We start from the raw sequence: 8,423 nt of genomic DNA, 5'->3' as shown, positions 1-8,423 counted from the left end.
CACCTTAAAAATGAGCAGACACGTGGCGTTAGAAATGTGCTTTCTCTCACAGGAACATTTCCCCGGCTCCTTAGTGTTATATTAGCAATACTCCTCAAATGACCAAATGAATAAAATAGGAATACAAACAACTTGTTTTCTAAGCTCTCCTCATGCCTTTCACACCCCACATGTTCTCTTTATGCTAGTAACCCACGTTTATATTTTACCAGAGGAAACCGTGACCAGACAAGTCACCTGATTTCAATAAAACACAGATAAAGCATGCCCTAACGACAAGGAAGACAGAAGAGATGTTTCAGCCAAGCTGGCAGGATACACAGATACTGTCCAAAGAAAAATCTATCCAAATGCTACTTTGGTAATCCTGGCTTTCACTGCTACACCTTGGCAAATACTTAGCCAAGGCTACGTCACAAAAATCAAGAGACAACAAAGTTCAGATCGCTGTTTATTGTTTTCCTCCATAAATACCTTTCCTGCTGTCCCTAGCAGCTTTAGAAATAGCTGTGACTCAGAAGCACTAGAACTGTAAGACACACGTGAGTTCACAGCAGAAGTTGGAGGGTGAGGGACCCCGTGCCAGCAATGCTAAGGAAAGTACTGGAAGGTCAATATGGGTTTCTGGGCTTCCCAGGTAGGAAGTTAACATTTCAAAGTAAAGAGAACCATGTACAGAATTAAATGAATGAGGGAAAGAAGCACACAGCTTATGCCACAGAATTTACATCTCTCTCAAATACACTTATTTCAAAGTTTCTTTCAGCAATTCAAACCCTGTGAGAGGCTGGACTGCATTTTTACCACACTGAATCAACAGATACAGGTACCATTAGCTATTCTGTTATATATTCACTGCCTGGTGATCATTACAGAGGCATCCTCACAGGGGGAAGCTGTTTCCCAACAACACAAACAGCAGCAAAGCTCAGCTTCTTTGTCTGCAGGCAGGCAAAAACAAGCGATCTCCATACCCACCTTAAAAGAGATTATTGGCAGCCCCAACACACCTATAAGCCGAATTAACCCAGTCAATCATAGAAACAGCAGCCAGAAGAAGGATATAAGTCTCTCTCCAGACTTCTTCCACCACAACACTCATAAAGCAATGAGAATAGCAAATAGCCTCTGCAGCATCTGAGCAAACCCGTACAAATCACATGAACAAACAGCTGAGGAAGTACATAAGTGGGGTGCCCTCTGAGAACACAAGTGTCTTGCTTGCTTTATTTTATTAAGCATAAAGGGCCCTCACGCTGGATTCACATCCATGTAAATCAGAGCCTATTGGTGACATTTTTGCACAACTGCAGCCAAAACCAGAATAGACCAAAAAAAAAAAAACCCCTCCTGAAGCACATAGATTTTGGGTTATTCTTAATCGTGAGGTAACTGCAAAAATATTAGCACAAGGTTTTGCTGTTGCTTAATGTTTTGTGCCTCCCTCTTAATGCAAGTATTTCTTCTCTCCAGGGTGATGACAGCAGAAGAGCGTGCTCAATACTCTGAGCATCAGGATTTATTTGCGGAAGATGTACCCAGAGGAACAGTAAGTTTGACATTTACCAAAACAAGAACTCATTTTCTAGACTGTTAGTCACTGTATACTTTCATTACTAACCAGAGGTCCCACGTGCCCTATCCTAGGTAAACAGAAATCAAGGCAGCAACAGCCACCTAAGAGAAGCTTGGCTTAACCACTCCCACCCCAGAAGGGAGGGCACTGGCACCCAGAACCAGGGCAGGGGTAGCGCTGGCACAGCTCACATGTCACAGTTTGGGGTTAAGCCAGTAGAAGTGTTGCAGTCAAGGCGGGTTGAGGTCAGGAACAAGAAAGTCAGGCACCTACCCACCCAGGGATCAGCAAGAATTATGGTGATGGGGCAGCACAGAGGTTAAAGGGTCAAGGAGCCCTAAAGAAACAGGCAAGGTCAGAATCACATCAGACACCTGGAGCAGTGGAAAGCTGTACTAGGAATGATGCCAAGGATTAAAGCCTTGGCTTGAGTACACAGAATTCAGGGAGAAGGTTACGAATTAAGGTACAGAGCATGACCGCAATTAAATCTGTCAATTCAAGCCAGACATACCCAGCAAGAGACTGAGCCAGAAGCACAAAGTTGGCAGACTAGAATCACATGGGTTGATCACATGACCAACATCTCTTAAACCAATTCCCTGTCTCATTCACTGGGAACTATAACTTCTCCAGTAAAGGAGACAGGGCTCCACCAGGCAGTAAACTCCTCAGCATGCACTACTCATAACTAATCTAGTTCATTCTTCATCCTTTGACTAACAAAACTAGGCTCCATGGAAAATAAGGAAACACGCTGTGCTTGAAGAAACACTAGTTTCTTGGTGCTTTACTTTGTAAGATAAGCCTTCTGTCAAGATTTGATTTCTGATGTAATTACCTGATAAGAAATAAACAAATAAAACAACCTTCACTGACAAGCATCATTGTTGCCCCTATCATGCATGATCAGCAGAACATGAACCGTGAAGTGACAGCAACAACCTTTCAGCTGAACAAAGGGATGAATGGGAGCAACTACAGGCCAGCATGATGACTGCTGAATCGGAAACAGACCAATCACGAGCTTCGTAGCTACTTGCAGGTGACAACACTCAAGTCTCCTGGGTTGAATCCCAAGTGCTCTTCAGTATTTGGGAACAATCATGCAGCAAGTGCTCTTGGAACACTTTTCTGGGCACATGGTGGTGATGACTGGAAAAAGCAAGCACGGATTTACCAAGGGTAAAAAGATGCTTGACCAACCTGATTACAGGTTCAGTCATTTTATCAAGAGCACACAGCGTGCATCGTTCACCACACCTTCAGCAAGTTTTCCACATAGTCTCCACAACATTCTTCTACCCCAGTTACATCATTGTGGTCTGGATGGGTGAACAGCTAGGTGGTAAATATCTTGTTGGATGATCCAGTTCAGAAAGTAGTGACCAATAGGTCACTGTCCACCTGGATGCCAGCAACAAATGGAGTACTGCAGGAATTTTCTTGGGACCTGTCCTGTTTAGTGCCTTTATCAACAACCTGGAGAAAGTGACAAAACGCAGTCTTGACAAGTATGCAGGTGACAGCATCTATCAGTTGGCATCAGTTGATACACTCAAGAGCAAGGCAGCCATTCAAAGGAACTGGGTCAGGCTGGAGAAGTGGGCTGACAGGAACTTTGTGAAATTCAACAAGGAAAACTGCAAAGTCCTGTATCTGGGTGGGAGTAACCCCAGCCTGGGAACTGGCTGGTTGGGTAGCAAGCATCTCTGCTAAGGAGGACTTCAGGATCATTATTTGGCAGACAGCAAGCTGCACAGGGCCAGCAGCAAGCCCTGGCAGCGAGACGGGTCAACAGTATCCTGGGCTGTACAAACAGCCAGCAGAGAGGGGGGAAGTAACTACCCCTGCTACTCACCACTTTTTGCACCACATATCTAGATGATCTAGTGTGTCCTTTTTTTCATCTTCCTAATAGAAGGAAGACATCAAAATAAACTGGAGCACGCCAGGATGAGCGCAAAGATTGTCAGGGGTTGGAGTACTTGCCCTGGCCGGGGCGGGATCTGAGAGAACAGAGTTTGCTCAGCCTGAAGAGAACTTAATAGACTTAAGGAACCTGCAAATCTGAAAAAAGAGTTACAAAAACCAACAGACAGAGCACCACGATAAGATCGTGGCAATCCCTACACTGAAGGATTAGAGTAGTGACTGAAACTAGACCATACTCAAAGCATGTCCAAGTTTAACATTACCTAATTTAAGAGCTGAGGCACAAGCTGCACCCACAGATTTGGCCTGAAAGACCAGGACCACCTTTATTAAGTGTAATGCATTTAATAAAGGCTTTCAGAGAGAGCTTCTTATCTGAGTAGTGTACCAGCACAGTCCTCTCCAAGCACTGATAAAAGATTTCCCTGGCTGACTATGCTGAGAACATCAAAGTGTCACCAAAGCAAAAAGCCTCTTCCTGCTGCAGGAGCGAGCTGTACAAGAGGAGAGTATGTATGCAAGTGCTGTCCACCTGTGATTTTGTTGCAGGCCCAGTACCAAAGCAGATTTCCCTCAGATGACAGAGTCCTTCCCAGTTTACAGTGGGGAGCCAGTATTACGCACTAACTGCCCCAGAGCGTACCAGGCCAAGAACAGACGTGCGGTTGCCCCATAAATACCACACATGCCCCATAAATACCACACATTGTTATCAATTCCTACCACATACCTTATTCACCAGCCTTCAGAGCCTGGATGACTGCAGACAGGGAATAAAGCTGTGTCTCTTCCTTGCAGCCTGACATCTCCACAGCTTACTCTGTGGGGGCTGCTGCACTTGCACCAGAGGCCAAGGCACTGCCACCTCCCCCTCTCTCTGCTCTGCCTTCACTTGTGGAAGCAAACACAATTACCCAGAGAGGGGGTTGCTCAGTGATTACTCCTAATTACACCAGCAAACAGCGATGATGCTGACTGGGAGCAGCTGTCCTGGCCACCCATTTCACGGCTCTGGCCACAGCAGTGCTGGTGCTGTGCAATGTGCAACCCACTCATGTCTGGGGGAGGGAGAGAAGCCCCACAGGCATTACTCCATCACATAGCACTGACTCAGCTGTACAGCCCCTGACATCCAGGAGTAGGGTTTGACTCTGAAGTGAGACAGTGAGTGCATGATGAGTACGTGCCTCCTGACAAGGCACTGGCTCCAGGGCCAACACAGGCCTGTGCAGAACACACACCTGGAGAATGTGTATGCTGGTGTGGCCCAAATGAATTATCCAGCACAGATCCCACACTGAACTTTTGCCCTTACATTCATTTACAATTAATGTTTGAATTAACAGGATCATTATTTTTATTCACTGCAATCTGGAGAAGAAACAAAAAATAAACCAGGAAAAGCTGCTACATAAAGCAGCCAGTGATTACACTGATCCATCCAGTTCACTAACTCCCCTTCAAAAGGTGAATAAAATGTGTGTTGTAAAAAAGTTTAAAAAAACCCCAAACACTAAAACTATGCCTGTCCCTCAAAACAGCTGCTGAGCAGATAGATGTTGCCACCTGCTAAGACTAATAAAACTGACTGAATAGAGGCAGACCTCAGCTTGAATCGAGGCATTAAAGCACAGGGAGGAAGACAATCACAAGGGCAGATATTGCCTCACCCACTCTGAACTGACATCATCCAGCCTCTCCATCATCACGGGACGCACGGCACACTGCTGGCAGGAGCACAGGGCCTCACGATTCCTTCTCCAGGAAAGGGGTGGAAAATGTGCTAAAGCAAGTATTTTATTTTTTAAATTTCGCTTATGCAAAAAAGCAAGTTTGGTAACTGCACCTCAGGGACCTGAGACTAAACACGAGGAAGACAGTTCAGGATGCAAACAGAGAACATGGTGCCTGCTCAGGCTGGCATGTCTGTAGCACCACCACCACCTCATCAGCCCACAGCACCAAGGATTTTTCCTTTTAGCAGGGGATTGCAAGTGAGCAGCTTGCAATACAATTGCAGCTATGGCTAAACTATATTCCTTGGTTACAAGGACTGGTGTGGATTCTGCTTTAGCACAAAGTACTTTCATACAACACCAAAAACCCATCATTAATGACCTATCAGCATTTGAAGTTTGCCGGGCCAGCAACCCTCCTTGGTTTGCTAACAGTAGTTACCTGACCTTCTTCACAAGACCAGCCACTTAAACATCACCATGTAATTATTTTGCCTTACGTTCTCAATTTCACTGTCTCAAGGGTATGCTTCCTAGCTGTACAAGCATTTTCTTTTACAGACTAGGAAAGAGTTAACTAACTAATGAACAACAGAGAAGTTAGAAAACCATTTTCCAAAGAGACACTATGGCAAAGAGCCATGACACAGTTCCAAAACTGCCAGTGTATCAAACAGCCAATCAAGCCCCTGATGACTCTGCAGAGCTTCTCTCTGCAGTCTCTTCCTACCTTTTTCTTCCTGAAAGGCACAGGGAAGGTCCAAGCAGCACTGAAATAAGAGCTGGGAGTAACCCAAGGAAGGACCAGTTTGCCACACTTGGAATACTTCCTAGTTTATCAAAATACTCCTGCCTGCATCTCTTCCAGATGAAGAGATGAGTAGCTTAACAGGGCAAGGCTGCTGCTTCTGGCATATTTATAGAGCCCAAGAGATATCAGGAGTAAGAAATACTGCTTGCCAAATGAAGTGGGAAATGTGATTTACTTCCAGGTTCCCTTGCCAAGGACTGTTTCTCAAATATCACCCAAATTTATCCCAAATAGTAGCCTGCATACCTCCAGTTAGATATGCCATTTATTTCTTCCAAAGACAGGAACCCAGGAAGTGTTTTCAACTCTTTATAGATTTATTAAATTCTACTGGGTGTAGGCCTAAGCTTAAAGCCTCACTTGGTCTCTTTCCTGTCTGCTTCCCCAGTCTGGGCCACAGACCCAAGAGCATTCTGGCACGCTGTGTTTGCCTACACAAACCTGACCTCCATGAAAAAAAGAGCATTTAGATACATGTAACGGGCACCCCTAGAAGAAGTGATCTCATTATAGCCAAGCTGCTATTCTTTTAGCAATGAGTTTCATGTAACACTTGAGACACACACACACATTATGTGTATGGACAGTTTCTTCATCCAAAACACAGTGTGCCTTCTTAATTCACCGCCCTGTTTAAAACTGGGCATCTCAAGTGCCAGAAGTCCCTGCCTGCTGCTTGCAATTTGTTTTGAACCCGTTCCCCCTTCCCTCTCACCTAACAACCTGCACTTCAAAAAACTAGGGTGTAACCTTCACACACATTCACCCAACTACCACCTGGCCTGTTTCTTGAAACTCAAGAGGTCAGTAGTTCTGGTCTTGAACTGTTCCTAAACACCTGTATACCTCTTGCAAACAAACCAGGAAGGGGATGTTTTTTACAGAGACAGTCAGTCCTCTCCCTAATACAAATGTTTGGGCAGCCTGACTCAAGTTTACCGCTCACCCTCTAGTATGTGATTATTTTTGCATGAGGAAAAGTTACACAAAGAACATCATCTTACCTGGTTCTTCACAAAAACAAACCACTCCAGAACATTTAATTAAAATAAGAAAAATTTTTTGCATGTTACATATTTAGGCAACCACTCCATTTTTTGCAACAGGCTACCCAACTCTCAAAAACTTAGGCCAAGAAGTCTTTTTTAATCACAGTAAATTACTTTTCTCTATATAAAAGCAACTAAAGTCTTTCCAGAAATAGAGAGATGCTGAAATAGGACAAGTATATTATATCAGGACCCTTCCCGCCCTCCCCCCCCCCCCAACATTAACTTTTTTTCCTTTGGTCTTAATCAAATTATGGGAGATTTGTGTTCTAAAAAGGTCTTCCTTCTCCCTCAGTCTAGCAAACAATGGAAGAGCTTCAAATGGCTGGCAAATTAGGCTGGGCACATTTTGCATTGGAAAGAGTCTCTTAAAAAGTACCAACAATTAACTGTTGCAACAATTTACTAAGGGTGGAAATGGCTCATTCTATCCCTGGAAACTTTCAGCTAAAGCCACTGGTTATGAAGTAGTAATTACATTAATGGAATTTATGTGGTTGCCTTTATGAGTAAATTAAAATAGATTACCTGAATTTATTTAACCCCAGAATGGGATATAAATCACCAGACTTTATTGTCATCCTTTAAAGGCCAGTAAAGATATATTATGTATCCAATATACCGAAAGATCTTACCAAACCATGTCCAGTTTTCCAATTTGTAGGATGAAGTCACTGACAACGCATGTGAAGCAGTAACAATGTGACAGGGCTGGGAATACAGTTCAGACAAAGCACCCGTTCTGAAACGTTTCAAACAATTTTATTAAACAATCATGCTTTACATGTCATCAGACCTAACCCCTGAAGTGCAAAAAAATGTTTCTGAGGTATTAAGACCGGAGGAAACCAGGCACAGTATTGGTTGTGAGGGAGGCACCGCACTACAGCACAGTGGACTTTGCCAACAACAGGCCTTTACACAGCATTCGGGGGATCAGAGGAAACCGAGGACAGGTCTGTGTTTGCCTTTAGTCTTGAGAGCCAGAGAGGCCTGGTTGGTATCAGCCAGTTGTGTCACAACGAAAAACAACAGACATGGTTAACAGAGGAGGGTGATAAAATACCAATGAGGTGTTTCTAGGCCAATACATACAGTACATCAAAAGTGAAATTTAACTGTTGTATGTGTGACCAAAATCCCAAATGTCTATCCAGCCCAGGGATATACATGTTGTGTCTGCAGCGGCCTCCATAGTACCACTGTTTTTGTCTATTCTACACAGCCATGCCGCTGCTCCATGCTCCTGTTTGAGGGCACCTAGTCACCCACACTCACTTCAGATGAGTCTGATGTTTGTCAGATTAACTAGAGTC

The sequence above is a fragment of the Gallinula chloropus genome, assembly GCF_964237585.1.
Source record: "Gallinula chloropus genome assembly, chromosome: 1".
NCBI classification, from domain to species: Eukaryota; Metazoa; Chordata; class Aves; order Gruiformes; family Rallidae; genus Gallinula; species Gallinula chloropus.
The sequence above is the reverse complement of the archived record's forward strand: the minus strand, read 5'-3'. Positions refer to the sequence as shown.